The following is a 21,648-nucleotide window of genomic DNA, read 5'->3' as shown; positions in this document are numbered from 1 at the left end:
ACCTCGTGATCCACCCGTCTCGGCCTCCCAAAGTGCTGGGATTACAGGCTTGAGCCACAGCGCCCGGCCCCAAAAGGTTAGTTTTGAAATGGGTGGCTATGTTTAATTTTTCAGTGTGTAAAAAATAAAGGCATGCCTATTTGTCTCATTATGTGAAGTTAATAAAGCATGCTATTTAGTTAGACAAGGGTTTCATTGTTTTGAAAGCTGATCCTGTGATCTAAAATTCTGACAGAATTTTCTGTGGAAATTACCCAGTTATATAATGTGTACAAAGATTTGGTATATTCTGCTATTAGACATTTAATAGAATAATAATTATTAAGGGTATATAAAACAAATTTATGTAAGTTGAATTGGGGCATTGTGTGCCATTTCAGTGAACTTGATCAATATACCAAAGGATTATGATTCTTTCCTGGATTTGATGGCTTGCTTCACAGTGAGTGTTAGGTTGAGATTCTGTCAGAGTGATGCCATTAGCAATAGGTCAGTGCTCTTTGAATAATTTTCTGTTTTGCTCCCCTTCTTTCACTTTATTTATAGTTCAGTTATTTATGGTTGCCACTAGAATAACACTTTTGAGTTTAAAAAAGCCGTTGCCTTAAAATATTTTTGTTGTATTGAGAGAAAATTTGGTTCTAGCAAAGAGACATTTTACTGGGATGAAAATACAGCAAGGCATTTGTAAAAATAGCTTTTTTTTTTTTTTCCCATTGGAAAAATAAAAGGAAGTGGAGAAATACATTTATTTCAACCTAGAATCATTAGGAGTTGCATTTCTGAGAATTTTCATATGGGTTTCTATGGGTATTATTGGTCTTCCTCATAGAATGATTTGGGGGACTTTCAGAGATTATGTCAATAACTTCCTTACTCCTCCTTATTTCACAATGATTTTGGTTTTCCCATTTTTTCAGAAACAAATGTTGGTGGATTTTCACAGTGAACAGTAGCTAAGTACTTGAGTAGATTTTGAGTGTAGAGACTGAGGTTCAGATTTATTTCACTTTAGAACATTTTCTACTGCTTCAGATTTATCTATTCATTGGGAGAGATAATGTTTTTGCATTTGAAACAATTTAATAGGTGCCAAATACTGCAGTCAATCTAAGAAAAGAGCAATTTTACAATTTGGCAGGATGTTCTTTGATGGGAATTGACTTAGAGTTCAAGAAATATATTGCTCAACAGTATTTAACTGCCAGTCAACTTTCTTATTAGATTCTCTTACTTTAGAAACTCCTTTTTAGTGGATCATTATCAAGATATAATTTCTTACTTTGGTCAGCCCCTTTTCTGAGCACAACACTTTTGGAGTTTTGCTGTAATTCAATAAATTGTTATGTCTTCTTAAGTTTCTCAGGGAGAAATGTACAGTTTCCCAGTGATCCTTTAAACATTTACTGGACATACAAAGCAGCCTATCTTGTTTCTCAGAGCCCCATGATGTGAGTGAGGAAAGTCATTAGGCTTCATTAATGCTCAGGCATCAGCCCAGCATACTGTAAACTACTTGGCTGACAGTGCTACCTAGCAACTATTTTGCTTTCTTTAAACACTTTATCATCCTTATTTGTTGTTTCTATTGATATTGACAGCAGCTTAAGAAACATTTGATTGAATTGTGCAGATACAGTTTTCTTATTTTTGATCCCAAAGTCCAGTTCTTCATTTACATACCTTCACTATTATACTGCCCTAGAAAGACTTTCCTATATTATGGTTGATGCACTGTTCTGTCGTTCATTAGTTTTAATAGCTTGAGGGGAGGGATTTTCTCTCAACTCTATATATCTCTAGTTCGTTATGTATATTTAAAATACTAGCTACCAATCCTTGAGCACTTATTATCATTTATTTATTCTCTGTATATTTATAGAATACTTGGCCGGGCGCGGTGGCTCAAGCCTGTAATCCCAGCACTTTGGGAGGCCGAGACGGGCGGATCACGAGGTCAGGAGATCGAGACCGTCCTGGCTAACCCGGAGAAACCCCATCTCTACTAAAAAATACAAAAAAACTAGCCGGGCGAGGTGGCGGGCGCCTGTAGTCCCAGCTACTCGGGAGGCTGAGGCAGGAGAATGGCATAAACCCGGGAGGCAGAGCTTGCAGTGAGCTGAGATCCGGCCACTGCACTCCAGCCTGGGCGACAGAGTGAGACTCCGTCTCAGAAAAAAAAAAAAAAAAAGAATACCTGCTATGGGTCAGATATGACAGCAGGCGCTAGATAACATAATGAGCCATGAGAGAACTTACAATTAGCAATCTAGCTTATTTTTTGACAGGCAATGCAATAGGCATATTGCATCTGTTGTATATAATTTTCTGTGCAACAATTCTAAGAGGTGGGTATTATAACTCTCAACTGATGGATGAAGAATTTGAAACTCAGAGAAATTAATCAACTTGCTCAGTCACACAGATAAATGGATGATCTGAGATTCAAATGCAAGTCAGTCAGGTTCTGTATTAGTTTTCTATGCTGTGTAACAAATACTAAATACTTAGTGGCTTGAAACAGCACATACTTACTACATCACAGTGCCTATGGGTCAGGAGTCCTGGCACAGCTCAGCTGAGTTCTCTGAAAGACTACAATCAAGGTGTCAGCGAGGACTGACTTCTTATCTGATGGCTCCACTATGGCAGAATCAATTTTCAAGCTCATGTGAATGTTGACAAAATTCATTTCTTTGAGGCTGTAGTGCTCATGGCATTTTGCTTCTTCATAGCCAGCAAAGGAAAGACCATAGTGTGAGTCTTCTAGAAAAAGGCTTTTATAACATAACATCATCATTAGAGTGACATCCTATCACGTTTGCCAAATTCTATTGGTTGGAAGCAAATAGCAGATCCTACCCACACTCAAGGGGAGGGAAGCATACAAGGGAGTGAATACCAGGAGGTAGGAACCACACTGGAGTGGGGCCACACTGGAGTGGGTCACAGATTCAACAATCTACAATCGTTCCACTATACCATGCTGCATCTAGTAAGAGCTCAATACCTATGAATTGATTTTTTAAAATTATGTAAAGCTATATAACACTATTAGAAAAGTTTGGGGGTAAAATCCCCATAATCTCATGATCTCAACACAGTTCGATGAGTCTCCTGAGCAAGGTGCTAGGTACTCATGCCTGCTGTCTCTAAGCCATCATAATGGTGGTGTTTGACTTCCTGTTAGTCTTTAAAAAATATTCACAGTTCTCCTTTTTACTGCTGAAATCAGAGCAAATACATTATTCTCCAGAATTCCTTTCTCACTTTTGATATCATTAACATTGTTTCTTGTTGCTGCAAAATTGTATAGCTGTCATTTTCAGCATGCTCACAACATTCTTTCAACAGTCCATGCCACCAAACATTTATTTTATCTCCAAATGATTGGATATGCAGGCAACTTTCAATCTTCCACTACTGAAAACAAATGAATGAACAAAAACAACAGAACACAGTTGCATAACTACTTTCAGACTCAGAATTCTGCCGTCTTTTGTATTATTTACTTAAACTAGGAATCCAGAAGTGAAATTACTGGATCAAATAACATGAACATTTCCTTGACTCTGGGTGCATGCTATCAAAATACTTCTGATTTTATTTGACTGACTTAAATAACAGCCTTCAAAATTGCCAAGGCATATGATAGTGCTATTAGGAACTCTTTGATCACTGGAAAGACAGTATCTTTACCTGTCCTAAATGCAGGTGTTTTGGTTGAGAGAAGTGGGGAGAATTATCTTTTCTTCATGGCCGTGGGCCATTTCTAAGGGTCTTATTCTACCCTGGAGTTCAAGTGGAAGACATGGATACCCTCAGGATACTGCCTTACCCTTCATATCAAATGATGTCATGTCTATGGATGGTTTTCCTGGTCACAGTGTAGGACAGTGCCTTTCCTACAATGGATCAGAGGCTATTCTCACAGGACATTTGGGAAATCTGTATTTCCTTGTATACAGGGACAGATTAGACTAATTTATTTATTCAGATGCAGTACTCTGCTATTGTATGTATCCACTTTAGCAGCACGTATTACAGTAGGGTTTTCTGCAGTAGAAAAGTAAAAGAAGAATAAAAGCTAATGTTACACACAGTAGACTGGATCATAGTTGTCATCCGGTTAACACTAACAAGAACAGATTAATTGATTATTACTTTTCTTGTGATTCAAGAACTGATAGTTTGGAGTTTGTAGTTACAGTCTTTTTTTTAAAGTATCTGTTGTGAGCTGGAGAATTTAGCTACCAAATTTGGTTTGCGTATGCCTGCCCTGTGACCTCACATCAGCCTGTTTGAAGGTTTGTGTATTTGTGCTTATCCTTATATGGTAAGGCTGCCTGGAGAATCTGTCTGACCAAAATTAGAAGCACTGTAGCATTTGTAGGAAGTGTGGTTTTAGGATGTGGATTGTCTTTGTTGCATAGAGAAGGTGGTGAGTTGGAGAACATCTTATGGACTATAAAATAATCATCGTTTCATAGCTCTTAATGGTCCTTATAACTAGTCAGATTCCCTTGATTCTCTAGATTCTTGGACTTGTCCCTTGATAAAGCTCCCCTAGAGAGAATTGAAATCTATATAGAAACTCACTGTACCGAATTGATAGTGGTAGTGATAAGGGCAGGGAAGTGGAGGCTGGAATGAACTGGTTTGTTTGCTTTCAAAATCTTAGTGTAACTCTAGGCAGAAATTTTTGAAATGGAAGGTCAACATATATTAGGCTAGCACTTGTCACAAATATTTAGTTTTGGTATTTGCTTATGACAGTGTGATTTGTTTCAAGGAAGGCTTTTGCTTTAAGGGCACCTACTCCCAAAGCCCCCAGAACAACCTAAAGTACCTGTTCCTCTATTCCCTTTTATTACTGATTTTCTGTAGCCACCTATGGTCACAAGCCACTGACACTGTTGTGGAAACACTTTGTGGAAGCACTGTTGTGCAATGTTCTTAACGTCACACTTTATTTGACTAAATACATGAAAACAATTTCAGATGGAGATAGGACTTTCTTTTGGTAAAGTCATTGTAATTCATATGAATCATTGTTTCTTCACAGAAACTTTTTCTTACAGAATCTTAAAGATCCAGGAGGCTTTTATTGCTGCTGGCATGTTTCTTTGTTTCATTATCACATGATCTCAGACTAGGAAAGGACAAAATGGTTACCTAAGAAAACCTATAGTGTATGAAACCTTCAAAATACTCAAAATAACCAACAGGGATTCTTGATTTTTCTTAGGCCAAACTTTAGAATTAAGCGTGATACAAACGTATTATGAGTCATATCTGCACTCAGGTAGGCTTCATTAAGTTAGCAGACAGTCTAATTAGCATGAGACAACATACATTGTAGTGCATGATTTTGTTATTCGTAGGCTTGGTGTTCAAATGGTGCTTTTTAGTCTGACAGAGCATGCGCAACTGTGTAACTTGGAGCATGTTCTTTAATCCATCTGAGTATTTGTCTCTTTGTCTATGAATTTGGAATGAAAATAATAACAATGTCTCATAAGATTACTGTTAGAATTAAACAAAATAAGCATGTAAAGAGCTTAGCACAGTGCCTGGCCCATAGGAAGCACTTAATAAATAATAATTATTGTATTATACTTTACAATACAATTGTATCTGCAATGCAGAGAGAGACTTAATACCTACAGAATTCCATAACCCATTGCTAGCACATTCTAAAGTGGGGTCTGTGTCTCACTATTTCTTCTTATGAGCCCAACCCTAATATACCCACTTGCCGGTAGCAGAAAGAGGCCAAACTTTGATTAAGGGCTCGTTAGATTCCATCATTTAAATTATCTACTAGTATGGAACATATGACCTTATAATTATAATTAAAGTTCCTTCAGACCATAACTACTATCTTTATTTTATTTTTACTTCTATTGGGGTAAGAACAGTGGCCATTAGGCTCAATGTGTACTCAGGGACTCTAATCTTGATTGAACTATAGCTCCTAACATTATTAGGCAGGAGTCGAACACTGATCCTTTCCTAGAAGCAGAAGATCTTAGAGTTGAAATTGGGTATTCCATTGATTTTGTTTATAATGATGTAGAGATTGATTAAGTTGTGTACATACTCATTTGGATAAAAAAGGAAGCAAAATCACATTCCAGTAAGTAGAAGTTAGATTTAAATTATTTAGCAAGAACACATCAAAAGTGATATTCTTTGTAAAAGATTGTTGACCTTCTATAAAAATCTCTTAAGAAAAAAGCCATATAAAATATCATGAGGCTAGACAGTGAAACATAGTGGAACAAACTTAAGATTTATAGTTAGGGATATCTAAGTTTGAATTCCAGCCCTGACACCCAGTTGCTTTGTGACTGTGGATAAATTTACTTAATCTTTTTGAATCTCAGTATTCCAGTCTGTAAAATGGAGATAATAATATCTACCTTGCTGGGCTACTATAACTATTCAATGAAATAATATATGCAAAGTGCCCACTATAACTATTATCACTTAATTGACCTTCTACAAATGATAGCTCTTACTGATATGAATTATAAGAAGACAGTATCTGTCTTCCAGTCTTTTCAGAGCACAGCCTCAAATTGAAATCCTCCTGAATTTGGAAATAATTACAGAGCACCTTCTGATAGCCTAAAGTGTCTCTCTGTGGTGGAGAAGCCCGTAACATATGTGTGGCCAGAGCCCTAAATCTTGTAAAAATGTTGTGCTTTAACCTTTTTATGTTTTGGTAAAGCAGATGCTATCTCTTTATCATAGGATATGCTAGAAGGATACTCTGTAGGGCTCAGGGCATTTTTGAGAACTCCTACTTCTGATCAGCTTTGTTCTAGGATTTGGAGAATAAGGAAGTTCTTTGCTAGTTGGGAATAGATAAGAATCTGTGTGCAAACAGTAACTATGAACAATGTCTCCCTGTATTCAAATCCTAGGTAAAAAGAATGCATGTAGTCATATTGTACATTCCACAGGCATTAGTACTTAAAGGGTGGGAGGAATATCTGGCATCAAAAAAGTGGCTAAAAACATAAGTAAACCCCACTAATAAATGGAGTTTTCTCCAATCAATTTTGGAGAACCCATCAATTTAATGGGTTTAATCCAGGAAATTTATTTTGAATAAATATTTCCAAATAAGAGTCGAACCATGAAAAATCCTGCCCAGTCAACCTCAAAGACTGATATTTATTACTTTTTAATAAACGGTCATGGGTTGCAGATTACAGCCACCTTACTTTTCTCAAACTTCCCAGAAACTCTAAAAAGTATGGTCAGACTCCCACTATGCCATAGGAGCTTTTATAAAAGCACTTTGACTACTTAAGTGCGGGCTGGATTTATTGACTTTGTTCTAAATATACAGTGAGGAAAAGGGATAAACAGTGCAGCACTCTGGCAGACACTAGTATAACCAGTTAATCAAGGTTAATATCACCATCAATAAGTCAATTGCTATAATATGCCCTATGACATGATGTGATGAGAAAGGCATTTTTTCTTTGTGGTATTTGTCCCAAATATCCATAACCCCAGTATAATTACTGGAAAAATATAAGACAAACTTGACCTGAGGGACATTCTAAGAAATACTTAACCAGGGCCCCTCAAAACTGTCAAGGTCACAGGAAATAAGAAAAGTCTGAGAAACTCTTACAGCCCAGAGGAAACTAAGGAGACATGGCAAATAAGTGTACTGACACATCCTGGAAAGGAACAGAAAAAGAACATTATTAGAAAAACTGATGAAATCCAAATAGGCTGGAGTTTAGTTAGTAGTATCACACCAATGTTGGCTTCTTAGTTGTGACAAATGTGCCACTATGAGGTAAGATGTTAACAACAGCAGAAACTGGGTGAGTGATATATGGAGACTTTTTATTATAGTTGCAACTTTTCTGTAAATGTAAATTGCATTCCAAAATTAAAGTTTATTATAATTAAAATCTGAAAACATTTTGGTGGTGCTGAATTTAAAATAAAATTGTGAGATCAATCAGTATTAGTATCTACTTTGTGTCCAGCCCTGTGGTGAGCACTATATGGGGAGATAACAGCAAAAGGCATAGTCCCTACCTCCAGATAGTTTATCAACTAACTGAAGAGATGTGACTTTGACATGAAATGATTGGCAAACATTGGAACTCTTTGATTAAGCTCCAAACTGGGTGGTAAAAATTGCAGGAGGTCTGATGGAGCAGCCACAGAGGACTTCACGGAGTAGATCTGGAAGAATCTACTCCATGATTCTCAGTGGATACTCAGTGGAGAGAGGGGAGACTTGCAGATGAAGGGAACAAAGTGAGAAAAAGCACTGGAGTGTTAGGCATGACACGTTCAGAGGAGAATAAAGGCAGCCTGATCTGATCTGGGAGAGAGGGGGCTGCATACTTTTACAGAGGCAGATGAAGCAGGGCCTCATTATGCAGGGCGTTGAAAGTTAAACAGTCGGAGAGGGTAGGGGTTGGAACCGGCCACAGGGAACCTCAGTAGCAGTTGGATAACTGTATGTGTCTCAATTATTTGAATTTCAGCCGTTGGCCAAATTTATGACTGTCATATATTAATCAGCTAACAACTGTCTTGGCATGTACATTTGATAAGACTATGTGGGGACGATGTTCACCTGCAAGAGGTGAAAGTACAGCCATGCCCACTTTCTGGATTAAAAAGGCTTTTTCTTAACTAAATGAAATATCACTTCTGAATAATCTCATGTATCCAGACCTTTCTTGTCTGGAACTTTTCTCTGTCCATGCTGTTTTCCAGAGTCAGAAGGAACTTTAGTCCCTTTATTGTTACTGACTCAGTCAAAGCTTGTTTCTGCTTTCTAAAGGAATACATAGTAATTAGATCATTTTGCTCTTAAAAAAGTTCCTTGGACAGTTTTTTTTTTTTTTTCAAAGCGATAGGTGCAGTGTTTAATAAGAAAAATAAAAAGACAGAAGGGGTCTCATGCTTTTGCACTTTATCTGTTTTTTTTTTTTGTTTTGTTTTGTTTTTGTAAATTTGAAGTACAGAAATTATATCTTCCACACTAACTTTGCTCACTCAAAACTGTTAGGTAACTGAACTCTTGACAAAGTGGAGGCATGTGCTGCATTGTTCTTGGTGTGGTCCCGAAACCAGAGGCCTCGCAGTGTTCTACTCGGTTCTCCTGTGTGCATGCTGCTTGTGTTCATGCAAGCCCACATAGTAGGGGGTTAGGACTTTGTTGAAGTCAGTTTAGGCTGGTCAAGAGAAAGGAGATTATAATAACTAGGAATTGGTGTTCACTCATAAGGGATATTTAGGACAGAATATAAGGTGTCTCAATCTTTGATGTTTTACTTAGTTACATAGTTTAGAAGGAACTCGCTCATATGTCAGTCTCCAGCTGAATTTGGAGTATATCTAATATATCCCCCCATGGAAGTAGTGTACTATAAGTAATGAAAAACAAAACAGCAAAACAAAACAAAACAAAAACAAGGCTTTGTAGTCAGCTAAATTTAGACATGTAATTTGATTTAAAGACCATTAATAGTTCTGTCTTACTGAGCAGGCTTCTTAACATCTCTGAGCCTCTGTTTCCTTTGCCGTGAAATGGATAGCCAGCCCAAAAAGGGTTTGATATTCAGAAAACACTTAACAAGCACTCAACAAATGTTAGTCTTCTGTCCGTAAACGATTTTATCCTGTGCATATCTCGCTGCTAACATACAGTAAGGCATGGAAATTTCCTTTTGGGATTATCTGGGGAGGCTTTTCCTATTCCTTTATTACGTGACCCTCTGTTAGAATATATATAGGGGCAACTCTAGGCAAAGTTCTGAGACAAAGAAACTTCACTGTCTTCATTACCTGATTCACTCTAGGCAGTCCCTCCCTCTGCTTCAGATATGCTCACTGTCTGCCCTTTCTGTGAAGACCAAAGTAGGGAATCAGTAATGGTAGGTTTTCAGGCTCCGAGAGTAGAATTGCCTTTAGTGTAGGATGTTACTCTCAGTGCTCCTCATTTCACAGCCTCATGAAGCCATCTCTGAAGAAATGGGAAACTGACTAAATAGTGTTCTTTCTGACTCCAGGAAAAAGTATAGACAGATAGGAATTCCAGATAAAAAAGAAATGGATAGGTGAAGTTATTCAGAACTGATTTCATAGTCAAGAAGAAAAACCCTTTTAACCCAGAAGCTGGGAATGACTGTATATATATTTATATATTAATGTTAACACCTGAAGACATAGCAGTTTTTGAGAAACATCCTTTAAGGATCTACTTACTTTTAACTCTAAACTCTATTTTTGAAATTATTTAGACCTTAACATGTTTTTAGAAAAGGTACTGCAGGAATGACTGTGGTAGAAGTGCAACTAAAAAAGAAAACAGTAAGAGTTTTTATTTTTTTCTTTTTCTTTTTTCTTTCTTTTCTTTTTTTTTTTTTTTTTAATTATACTTCAAGTTCTGGATTACATATGCAGAAAGTGTGGTGTTGTTACAGTTAGGTATACACGTGCCATGGTGATTTCCTGCACCCATCAACCTGTCACCTACATTAGGTATTTCTCCTAATGTTATCCTTCCCCTAGTCCTGCACCTGCCATAGGCTCTAGTGTGTGATGATCTCCTCCCTATCTCCATGTGTTCTCATTGTTCAACTCGCACTTACTAGTGAGAAAATGCATTGTTTGGTTTTCTGATCTTGTGATAGTTTGCTGAGAATGATGGATTCCAGCTTTATCCATGTCCCTGCAAAGGACATGAACTCATCCTCTTTTATGGCCGCATAGTATTCCATGGCGTATATGTGCCACATTTTATTAATCCAGTCTATCATTAATGGACATTTTTTTGGTTCCAAGTCTTTGCTATTGTGAATAATGCTGCAATAGACATACATGTGCATGTGTCTTTATCAAAGAATTTATAATTCTTTGGGTATATGCCCAGTCGTGGGATTGCTGGGTCAAATGGTATTTCTAGTTCTAGATCCTTAAGGAATCACTGCACTGTCATCCACAATGGTTGAACTAATTTACACTCCCACCAACATATAAAAGTGTTCCTATTTTTCCACAACCTCTCCAGCATCTGTTGTTTCCTGACTTTTTAGTGATTGTCATTCTAACTGGTATGAGATGGTATCTCGTGGTTTTGATTTGCATTTCTATAATGATCAGTGATGATGAACGTTGTTTCATATGTTTGTTGGCTGCATAAATGTCTTCTTTTGAGAAGTGTCTGTTCATATCCTTTGCCCATTTTTTTATGGGGTTGTTTGTTTTATTCTTGTAAATTTGTTTACGTTCTTTGAAGACTCTGGATATTAGCCCTTTGTCAGATGGATAGATTGCAAAAATTTTCTCCCGTTCTGTAGGTTGCCTGTTCACTCTGATGATAGTTTCATTTGCTGTGCAGAAGTTCTTTAGTTTAATTAGATCCCATTTGTCATTTCTGGCTTTTGTTGACATTGCTTTTGGTGTTTTAGACATGAAGTCTTTGCCCATGCCTATGTCCTGAATGGTATTGCCTGGTTTTTCTTCTAGGATTTTTATGGTCCTAGGTCTTACATTTAAGTCTTTGATCCATCTTGAGTTGATTTTTGTATATGGTGTAAGGAAGGAGTACAGCTTCAGATTTTTGCATATGGCTAGCCAGTTTTCCCAACACTATTTATTCAATAGAGAATCTTTTCCCCATTGCTTGTATGTGTCAGATTTGTCAAAGATCAGTTGGTGGTAGATGTGTGGTGTTATTTCTGAGGCCTCCGTTCTGTATCATTGCTCTATATATCTGTTTTAGTACCAGTACCATGTTGTTTTGGTTACTGTAGCCTTGTAGTAAAGTGTGAAGTCAGATAGCGTGATGCCTCCAGATTTGTTATTCTTACCCAGGATTGTCTTGGCTATGTGGGTTGTTTTTTGGTTACATGTGAAGTTTAAAGTAGCTTTTTCCAATTCTTTGAAGAAAGTCAGTAGTAGCTTGATGGGGATAGCATTGAATCTATAAATTGCTTTGGGGGGTAAGGTCATTTTAACAATACTGATTCTTCCTATCAATGAGCATGGAATGTTTTTCCATTTGTTTGTGTCCTCTCTTATTTTCTTGAGCAGTGGTTTGTAGTTCTCCTTGAAGAAGTCGTTTACATCCCTTGTAAGTTGGATTCCTAGGTATTTTATTCTATTAGTAGCAATTGTGAATAGGAATTCACTCATGATTTGGCTCTCTGTTTGTCTATTATTGGTGTATAGGAATGCTTGTGAGTTTTGCACATTGGTTTTGTATCCTGAGACTTTGATGAAGTTGCTTATCAGCTTAAGGAGATTTTGGGCTGAGACAATGGGGTTTTCTAAATATACAATCATGTCATCTGCAAACAGGGACAATTTGACTTCCTCAGTTCCTATTTGAATACCCTTTATTTCTTTCTCTTGCCTGATTGCCCTGGCCAGAACTTCCAATACTATGTTGAATAGGAGTGGTGAGAGAGGGCATCCTTGTCTTGTGCCCATTTTCAAAGGGAATGTTTCCAGTTTTTGCCCATTCAGTACGATATTGGCTGTGGGGTTTGTCATAAATAGCTCTTGTTATGTTGAGATATATTTCATCGATACCTAGTTTATTGAGAGTTTTTAGCATGAAAGTCTGTTGAATCTTGTCGAGCGCCTTTTCTGCATCTATTGAGATAATCATGTGGTTTTTGTCTTTGGTTCTGTTTATATGAGGGATTACGTTTATTGATTTGCTTGTGTTGAACCAGCCTTGCCTCTCAGGGATGAAGCCGACTTGATTGTGTTGGATAAGCTTTTTGATGTGCTGCTGGATTCCGTTTGCCAGTATTTTACTGAGGATTTTCGCATCATTGTTCATCAGGGATATTGGCCTAAAATTCTCTCTTTTTTTTGTTGTGTCTCTACCAGGCTTTGGTGTCAGGATGATGCTGGCCTCATAAAATGAGTTAGGGAGGATTCCCTCTTTTTCTATTGATCGGAATAGTTTCAGAAGGAACTACGCATGCAATAAAGCTCCTCTTTGTACCTCTAGTAGAATTCTTCTGTGAATCCATCTGGTCCTGGACTTTTTTTGGGTGCTAGGCTATTAATTATTACCTCAATTTCAGATCCTGCTACTGGTCTATTCAGATATTTAACTTCTTCCTGGTTTAGCCTTGTGAGGGTGTATGTGTCCAGGAATTTATCAATTTCTTTTAGATTTTCTAGTTTATTTGCATAGAGGTGTTTATAGTATTCTCTGATGGTAGTTTGCATTTCTGTGGGATCTGTGGTAAATCCCCATCATCATTTTTATTGAATCTATTTGATTCTTCTCTCTTTTCTTCTTTATTAGCCTTGCTAGGGGGTCTATGTATTTTGTTGATCATTTAAAAAAAAAAAACAGCTTCCGGATTCACTGATTTTTGAGGGTTTTTTTATGTGTCTATCTCCTTCAGTTTTGCTGTGATCTTAGTTATTTCTTGTCTTCTGCTAGCTTTTGAATTTGTTTGCTCTTGCTTCTCTACTCCTTTTAATTGTGATCTTAGGGTGTCGATTTTTAGATCTCTCCTGCTTTCTCTTGTGGGTATTTAATGTTATAAATTTCCCTCCACACACTACTTTAAATGTGTCCCAGAGATTGTGGTACATTGTGTCTTTGTTCTCCTTGATTTCAAAGAACATCTTTATTTCTGCCTTTGTTCGTTATTTACCCAGTAGTCATTCAGGAGCAGGTTGTTCAGTTTCCATGTAGTTGTGCTGTTTAGTGAGATTCTTAATCCTGAGTTTTAATTTGATTGCTTTGTGGTCTGAGAGGCAGTTTGATGTGATTTTTGGTCTTATACATTTGCTGAGGAGTGTTTTACTTGTAATTATGTGGTCAATTTTAGAATAAGTGTGATGTGGTGCTAAGAAGAATGTATATTCTGTTGATTTGGGGTGAAGAGTTCTGTACATGTATATTAGCTCTGCTTGGTCCAGAGCTGAGTTCGAGTCCTGGATATCTTTGTTAATTTTATGTCTCATTTATCTGTCTAATATCGACAGTGGGGTGTTAAAGTCTTCCATTATCATTGTGTGGGAGTCTAAGTCTCTTTGTAGGTCTGAAGAACTTGCTTTATGAATCTGGGTGATCCTGTATTGGGTGAATATATGTTTAGGATAGTTAGCCCTTCTTGTTGAATTGAGCCCTTTACCATTATGTAACGGCCTTCTTTGTCTCTTTTGATCTTTGCTGGCTTAAAGTTTGTTTTTTCAGATGCCAGGATTGCAACCCTTGCTTTTTTTGCCTTCCATTTGCTTGGTAGATCTTCCTCTATCCCTTTATTCCCTTTATTTTGGGCCGATGTTTGTCTTTGCATGTGAGATGAGTCTCCTGAATACAGCACACTGATGGGTCTTGATGCTTTATCCAGTTTGCCAGTCTGTCTTTTAATTGGGGTGTTTTGACCTTTTATGTTTAAGGCTAATATTGTTATGTGTAAATTTGATCATGTCATTATGATGCTAGCTAGTTATTTCACCTGTTAATTGATGCAGTTTCTTCATAGCATTGATGGTCTTTAGAATTTGGCATGTTTTTGCAGTAGTTGGTATCACTTGTTCCTTTCCATGTTTTGTACTTCCTTCAGGAGCTCTTGTAAGGCAGGCCTGATTGTGACAAAATCTCTCAGCATTTGCTTGTCTGTAAAGGATTTTATTTCTCCTTCACTTATGGTTTTTAGTTTGGTTGGATATGAAATTCTGGGTTGAAAATTATTTTCTTTAAGAATATTGAATATTGACCCCCACTCTCTTCTGGCTTGTAGGGTTTCTGCCGAGAGGTCCACTGTTAGTCTGATGGGCTTCCCTTTGTGGGTAACCTGACCTTTTTCTCTGGCTGCCCTTAACATTTTTTCCTTCATTTCAACCTTGGTGAATCTGATAATTATGTGTCTTGGGGTTGCTCTTCTCGAGGAGGGTCTTTGTGGTGTTCTCTGTATTTTCTGAATTTGAATGTTGGCCTGCTTTGCTAGGTTGGGGAAGTTCTTTTGGATAATACCCTGAAGAGTGTTTTCTAACTTGGTTCCATTCTCCCTATCACTTTCAGGTACACCAATCAAACATAGATTTGGCCTTTTCACATAGTCCCATATTTCTTGGAGGCTTTCTTCATTTCCTTTCACTCTTTTTTCTCTAATCTTGTCTTCTTACTTTATTTCATTAATTTGATCTTCAATCACTGGTATCCTTTCCTTCTGCTTGATTGAATCAAGCCATTGAAGCTTGTGTATGCTTCACGAATGTGGTTTTCAGCTCCATCTAGTCATGTAAGCTCTTCTCTACCCTGGTTATTCTACTTAGCCATTCGTCTAACCTTTTGTCAAGGTTTTTAGCCTCCTTACAATGGGTTAGAACATGCTCCTTTAGCTCAGAGCAGTTTGTTATTACAGACCTTCTGAAGCCTATTTCTGTCAACTCATCAAACTCATTTTCCATCCAGTTTTGCTCCCTTGCTGGCGTGGTGTTGTGTTCCTTTGGAGAAGAGACATTCTTGTTTTTGGAATTCTCCCCCTTTCTGCTCTGGTTTCTCCCCATCTTTGTGGATTTATCTACCTTTGGTCTTTGATGTTGCTGTTCTACGGATGGGGTTTTGGTGTGGATGTCCTTTTTGTTGATGTTGATGCTATTCCTTTCTGTTTGTTAGGTTTCCTTCTAACAGGTCCCTCAGCTGCAGGTCTGTTGGTGTTTGCTGGAGGTCCACTCTGGACCCTGTTTGCCTGATTATCACCAGTGGAGGCTGCAGAATAGCAAATATTGCTGCCTGATCCTTCCTCTGGAAGCTTTGTCCCAGAGGGGCACCTGCCTGTATGAAGTGTCTGTTGGCCCCTACTGGGAGTTGTCTCCCAGTCAGGCTACACGAGGGTCAGGGACCCACTTGAGGAGGCAGTCTGCCTGTTATCGGAGCTTGAATGCCATGCCGGGTGAACCACTGATCTCTTCAGTGATATCAGGCAGTGAACTTTAAGTCCAGAGAAGGTGTCAGCTGCCTTTTGTTCAGATATGCCCTGCTCCCATAGGTGGAGTCTAGAGAGGCAGTAGGCCTTGCTGAGCTGGGATGGGCTCTGCCCAGTTCGAGCTTCCCTGCCACTTTGTTTACACTGTGTGCATGGAACTGCCTACTCAATCCTCAATAACGGCGGACGTCCCTCCCCCCACCAAGCTCCCATGTCCCAGATCAATCTCAGACTGCTGCACTAGCAGCGAGCAAGGCTCTATGGGCGTGGGACCCACCAAGCCAGGCACGGGAGGGGATCTCCTGGTCTGCCGGTTGCTAAGACATTGGGAAAAGTGCAGAATTTGGGCAGGAGTGTACTGTTCCTCCAGGTACAGTCACTCACGGCTTTTCTTGGCTAGGAAAGAGAAATCCTACTATCCCTTGCACTTCCCCGGTGAGACAACACCCTGCCCTGCTTCGGCTTGCCCTCCGTGGGCTACACCCACTGTCCAACCAGCCCCAGTGAGATGAACCAGGCACCTCCATTGGAAATGCAGAAATCACCTGTCTTCTGCATTGATCTCACTGGGAGTTGTAGACCGGAGCTATTCCTATTTGGCCATCTTGGAAGTGATCTTCTTTTTCTTTTAGCAGGGATAAAATAGGAAATCTTAGATTATGCTTTAATGTCTTGGAACATCTGTCATGAGAACCGTAGGGATCCAGGGGTGGAAGTGAGAGAATAAGAAAATTCTTATTAGACATTTTAACCAAGACTTGTTTCTTGTTGGTAAAGAGATATGAATTACAGGTTTCACATGTCAGATTGTGATCAAACCACTTTTGAAAATATTACAAACAGACAAGCTGAAAAAAAAAAGTGTCTCTTGCTGTGGTTATACCCTGAAATTGATCAAGAAGAAGCCAATGATGGCCGGACATGGTGTCTCACGCCTGTAATCCCAGCACTTTGGGAGGCCAAAGTAGGCAGATCACGAGGTCAGGAGATTGAGACCATCCTGGCTAACATGGTGAAACCCTGCCTCTACTAAAAATACAAAAACAAAATTAACCAGGCATGGTGGCAGAGGCCTGTAGTCCCAGCTACTCAGGAGGCTGAGGTGAGAGAATGGCGTGAACTCGGGAGGCAGAGCTTGCAGTGATCTGAGATCATGCCACTGCACTCCAGCCTGGGCGACAGAGTGAGACTCCGTCTCAAAAAAAAAAAAAAAAAAAAAGAAAAAGAAAAAAGAAAAAAAAGGAAGCCAATGGTTTAGGAAGGCATGGGAGTATTCATTTAAAAATGGACACAGATCTGTTTGGTTACTGAAAGACTACACAGTGGTAATACTGCACTTGTTTATTGCCAAACTGACTAACTGGGGTTTCAGATTTGATGTTCCCCTTAGGTATTTTGTAAGTAATTTAGTAAAAGACTGAATTGGCAGCTTTAAATGCTATTTGTTCACTCCTCGTCCACTCCACTTTTAAATCATTTGACACAGACTAGACAGAGGCAGGCTCATTACTTTTCTTTCTTTCTTTCTTTTTTTTTTTTTTTTTTTTTGAGATGGAGTCTTGCTCTGCCGCCCAGGCTGCAGTGCAGTGGCGCCATCTCTGCTCACTGCAAGCTCCGCCTCCAGGGTTCATGCCATTCTCCTGCCTCAGCCTCCTGAGTAGCTGGGACTACAGGCGCCTGCCACCACAACCAGCTAATTTTTTGTATTTTTAGTAGAGACGGGGTTTCAACGTGTTAGTCAGAATGGTCTCCAAAGTCCTGACCTTGTTATCTGCCCGTCTTGGCCTCCCAAAGGGCTGGGATTACAGGCGTGAGCCAACGGGCCAGGCCCAGGCTCATTACTTTTCTAAAATGAAGAGTGTCCCTTCCTGGGGTAGCATTTGAAATAAATGAAGCCAAATGGAGAGAGACTCCGTATCTTAATTTCTCTTTGAGGGTGTTGACTGAGTCAAAAATTTTAATCTGTTTGAAAAAAACAAATAAATACACATACAAACCATGATTTATTTATAGAATTCAATTATATGTAATAATTTAGGAGGCGAAATTGTGAGTATCCATTTAGAAAGTTTCCAAGTTTATTTTGCAACACTGTACCTTCATTGTTCTAGTTCAATATGCTGTCAACTTTGTGAGCTCAGTTTTTACCGTTGGCCAGTTATATTAAATTTTGTTAAGCATATCATCCTTTCACCAGAACTATAGATTGTATGCAGTATAAAAGGATTTAAAATCTAACATTTGTGCTATCCTTATTAAGCTTAGTCTAAGCGGCATTGCTAATAGCAATAAATGCTTGTTCGCTCTTCTCTCACCGGTGTTGCTTTTCTCTCGGCTCCTCTCACCTAACCACCTTGTATTGCTGTCTTAGCTTCTTATTTAAATAGCGTATTGTAATTGAACTTTTAAATACATATATTTCTAATCTCTCCCAGTAGATTGTAATGTTAGGAAGGGATCACGGCTATTTATCTTTAAGCTAGTTTAGAGAGTCTAACAAAGTTCATTGAGAGTCACTTAAGAGACACTCAAGAAATATTGTTGAATAACTTCTGACAATCATTTTATATTTTAGCACATCGTAGTCAAGAACTTCTGTCAATGTTAATTAACTGTTAGTAGAGAAAGTGTGATAGAGTTTGATCATTAAAAAAGGCAAAATTCCCACTTTGATTAAACGGGTTTTTTTTTTTTTTTTTTTTGGAAGGCTGACACTTTCTTTTATAAAAAGGGGGTATTTTCCCATTGGAAGCATGATTGGTGAAGTTTTGATCATTCTTTGGTATTTGCAACATTCACACTGGCATCTCCTAAAGCAGAAACGTTGTCACTCCCCTGTCTTTGAAAGAAACATGACCCTTAGCATGACAGAAAGGGAGCCTGCCAAGGCTTGTGGGAAGACAACTGTTTACTCCAGGAAGCAACTGTTTAATTACCTGCTCTGTGTCTTTGGAGAGAAGAATATCCTGAATCTCAAAAATGTAACATACGGGCAGAAATGTCTTGGAATTCTTTGGGTAGAGGTGAGGGTTGTGGTTTACTATTTGAAAAATATTTATTTAAATTCCTGGACAGTGCATTGTCCACTTGCAAATGCATTTATTTGCTGAAAAGGGTATCAATAGCCTTTTAACTCCAAAGTCATTTTTATCCTGGAAGAAATTTAAATTTTATTTCTAAATGAACCCTTGTGACACATATTCCTCTTGGTTCTGGCAATATAGGGTTTGCAGTCTCATGTGTTCACTGTGTCCCTTTATTTTAAGTCCTATTAGGGAAATTAGGAAATGACCATCACCAGATACTCCCTTATGAGGGTGTGTTAGAGTGAACATGTGCCTATAGGTGGATAAGAAAGGCAATAATTGGCCGGGTGCAGTGGCTCACGCCTGTAATCCCAGCACTTTGGGAGGCCGAGTTGGACGGATCATGAGGTCAGGAGTTCGAGACCAGCCTGACCAACAAGGTGAAACCCCATCTCTACTAAAAGTACAAAAATTAGCTGGGTGTGATGGTATGCGCCTGTAATCCCAGCTACTCAGGAGGCTGAGGCAGAAGAATCGTTTGAACCCAGGAGGCAGAGGTTGCAGTGAGCCGAGATCACGCCACTGCACTCCAGCCTGGGTGACAGAGCTAAACTCCGTCTCAAAAAAAAAAAAAAAAAAAAAAAAAAAGCAATAATTATTTATATATTAGAAATCTCCACTTGAGCGCAGAAGTTTGAAGCTGCAGTGAGGCAAGATCACGCGACTGCACTCCAGTCTGGGTGACAGAGCAAGACCCTATTTTTGAAAAAAAAATTAAAGGAATAGATTCTTTCTTGGAAATAAACTTCATATGTGAAATTTTGGACATGAAAATTTGATCAAGTTAGGAAACAATTTTTTTTTTTTAACTTTCCGTGAAGGTTGAAAGGTGAACAAAAGTTCATGTTTGACATGGCAGAACCTATTAGCAATGTGTGATTACGGCCCATTCTGTTCAACTTTATGGAGATGTGGAACACACTAGTAGGTGTGTGTACTTGTCATCAGGCAATCTCAGGGCATGGGTGAAATACTTGGTCATTACTCTCCAACTGATGAATGGAGAGTAATTACTTCAGTGAAGGTACACTATCATGCCTAGTGATACCAGGCCTGGCGACCGTTTTAACTTAGCACAGTGAGTCACGTTCTCAACAAAGTAAGCATTCAATAAGGTAGGAAAAGCCTCAAAAAATAATTTTCTTAAAGGTCCTCTGCTCATGCAAATGTGACTGATGACATTCTGCCAGGGTCATGTATGTAAAATTCTTAGCATGTCTCTTCACTCATTCAAAAAAAAAAAAAAAAAAAATCTGTTGGAATGCAAGTTCCCTTAAAGTATAGAGTTTTCACATGTTGCCCAGGCCAGTCTTGAATTCCTCGGCTCAAGCAATCCTCCTGCTTCAGCTTCCCAAAATGCTGGGATTACAGATGTGAGCCACCGTGCCCAGCCTTCAAAGTACAATCTTAATGGGACATCTTTATATCTACTCAAATTTGTAAATATGCTAATGTTCGACAAATTATTTGACACACTTGACATTGACTAAACCCACCTACTGTATTTCAGAGGCCAAAACCATTGATTTAATGGAACCTTTCATCAAGTGCATTAATCCACTAGACACTCGTATTTATTGAGTTTTACTTTGATTTTTCTCAGTTCAAAAGAGGGCATATGTTATACTTAGGAATGAAAGTTTGATTTTATAAGCCAATTAAAAAACAGAATTCCCAGTAGAAAAATTACCGTGTAGCAAGTTTTGCTAGATTCTAACTGATCTTTAAAGAGGGACATTCAGTAAATAGCATTTAAAACTTTCAGTTTCTGTTGGGAAAAATTGAGAATTATTTTCCTGAGGTTATGTGATGATAGAGAAAATTATTGAATCACAATCACAAGCAACTTAGAAAGACAAAAACACAACCTTTATGCATATATGCATGTATGTGGGAGTAGATGGAGGTGTGTAAATCCAGAGAGGAACTTGACTGTATGTGAGTTTCTTATTTTGCATTTTTATTCTCATTGGCAGGACATATTTATTTTATTTTATTTTTTGATGGCAATATTCCATGTGTCTTTTTAGTGTGATTCCATGAGGAAACTTGCTTATTGATTACGGTCCTGTAGCTCAGAAATGTTAAGTTATGGTTTTAAATATGGGCTAATTACCATTGATGTGTGAATTCAGGTTCTAAAAGAAATGCATGTCAGAAGAGAAATTTAACTGAATAGTATTAATTTTACTGTTTTCAAAGCTCTCTCCTAGCTGTGATAAGGAGACAGAATACATGTGTCATCTCTACCTGGTTATCTAGATGAATATATTAGGTTAGTGCAAAGGTAATTGCCATTGAAGGTAATGACCAAAACTGCAATTACTTTTTCACTAAGCTAATACATGATACATATAAAAGATACCTTAGCAGCTCATGATAAGGGCTAATGAGTGGTACAGATATATTGCAAACTTTATAGTTTGTAGGATTGGCTAATATCTTCTTGTTCAGTTTCTGTTTTGAACAATGAAAATTGAGGCTTGAATGACTCTTGAAGCTTGTGCAGTTTGTCAAGGAAAGATTCATTTCTATTGCGTATACTATTCTTATTAAGATGGGAAGCAGACTTGTGTCATTTGGAAAAACTTTCTAGA

General features: G+C 38.3%; 1 protein-coding gene across 1 annotated transcript in view; it reads left to right on the top strand.

Moving 5' to 3' along the window:
* The window catches only part of SH3BGRL (SH3 domain binding glutamate rich protein like), a 109,035-nt gene that overhangs the window by 70,711 nt on the left and 16,676 nt on the right, over window positions 1-21,648 (top strand). The window lies entirely within an intron of this gene.

Source organism: Piliocolobus tephrosceles, chromosome 12 (genome assembly GCF_002776525.5).
Source record: "Piliocolobus tephrosceles isolate RC106 chromosome 12, ASM277652v3, whole genome shotgun sequence".
NCBI lineage: Eukaryota > Metazoa > Chordata > Mammalia > Primates > Cercopithecidae > Piliocolobus > Piliocolobus tephrosceles.
Note: the sequence above shows the minus strand (reverse complement) of the source record. Positions and strands in the feature narration are given on the sequence as shown.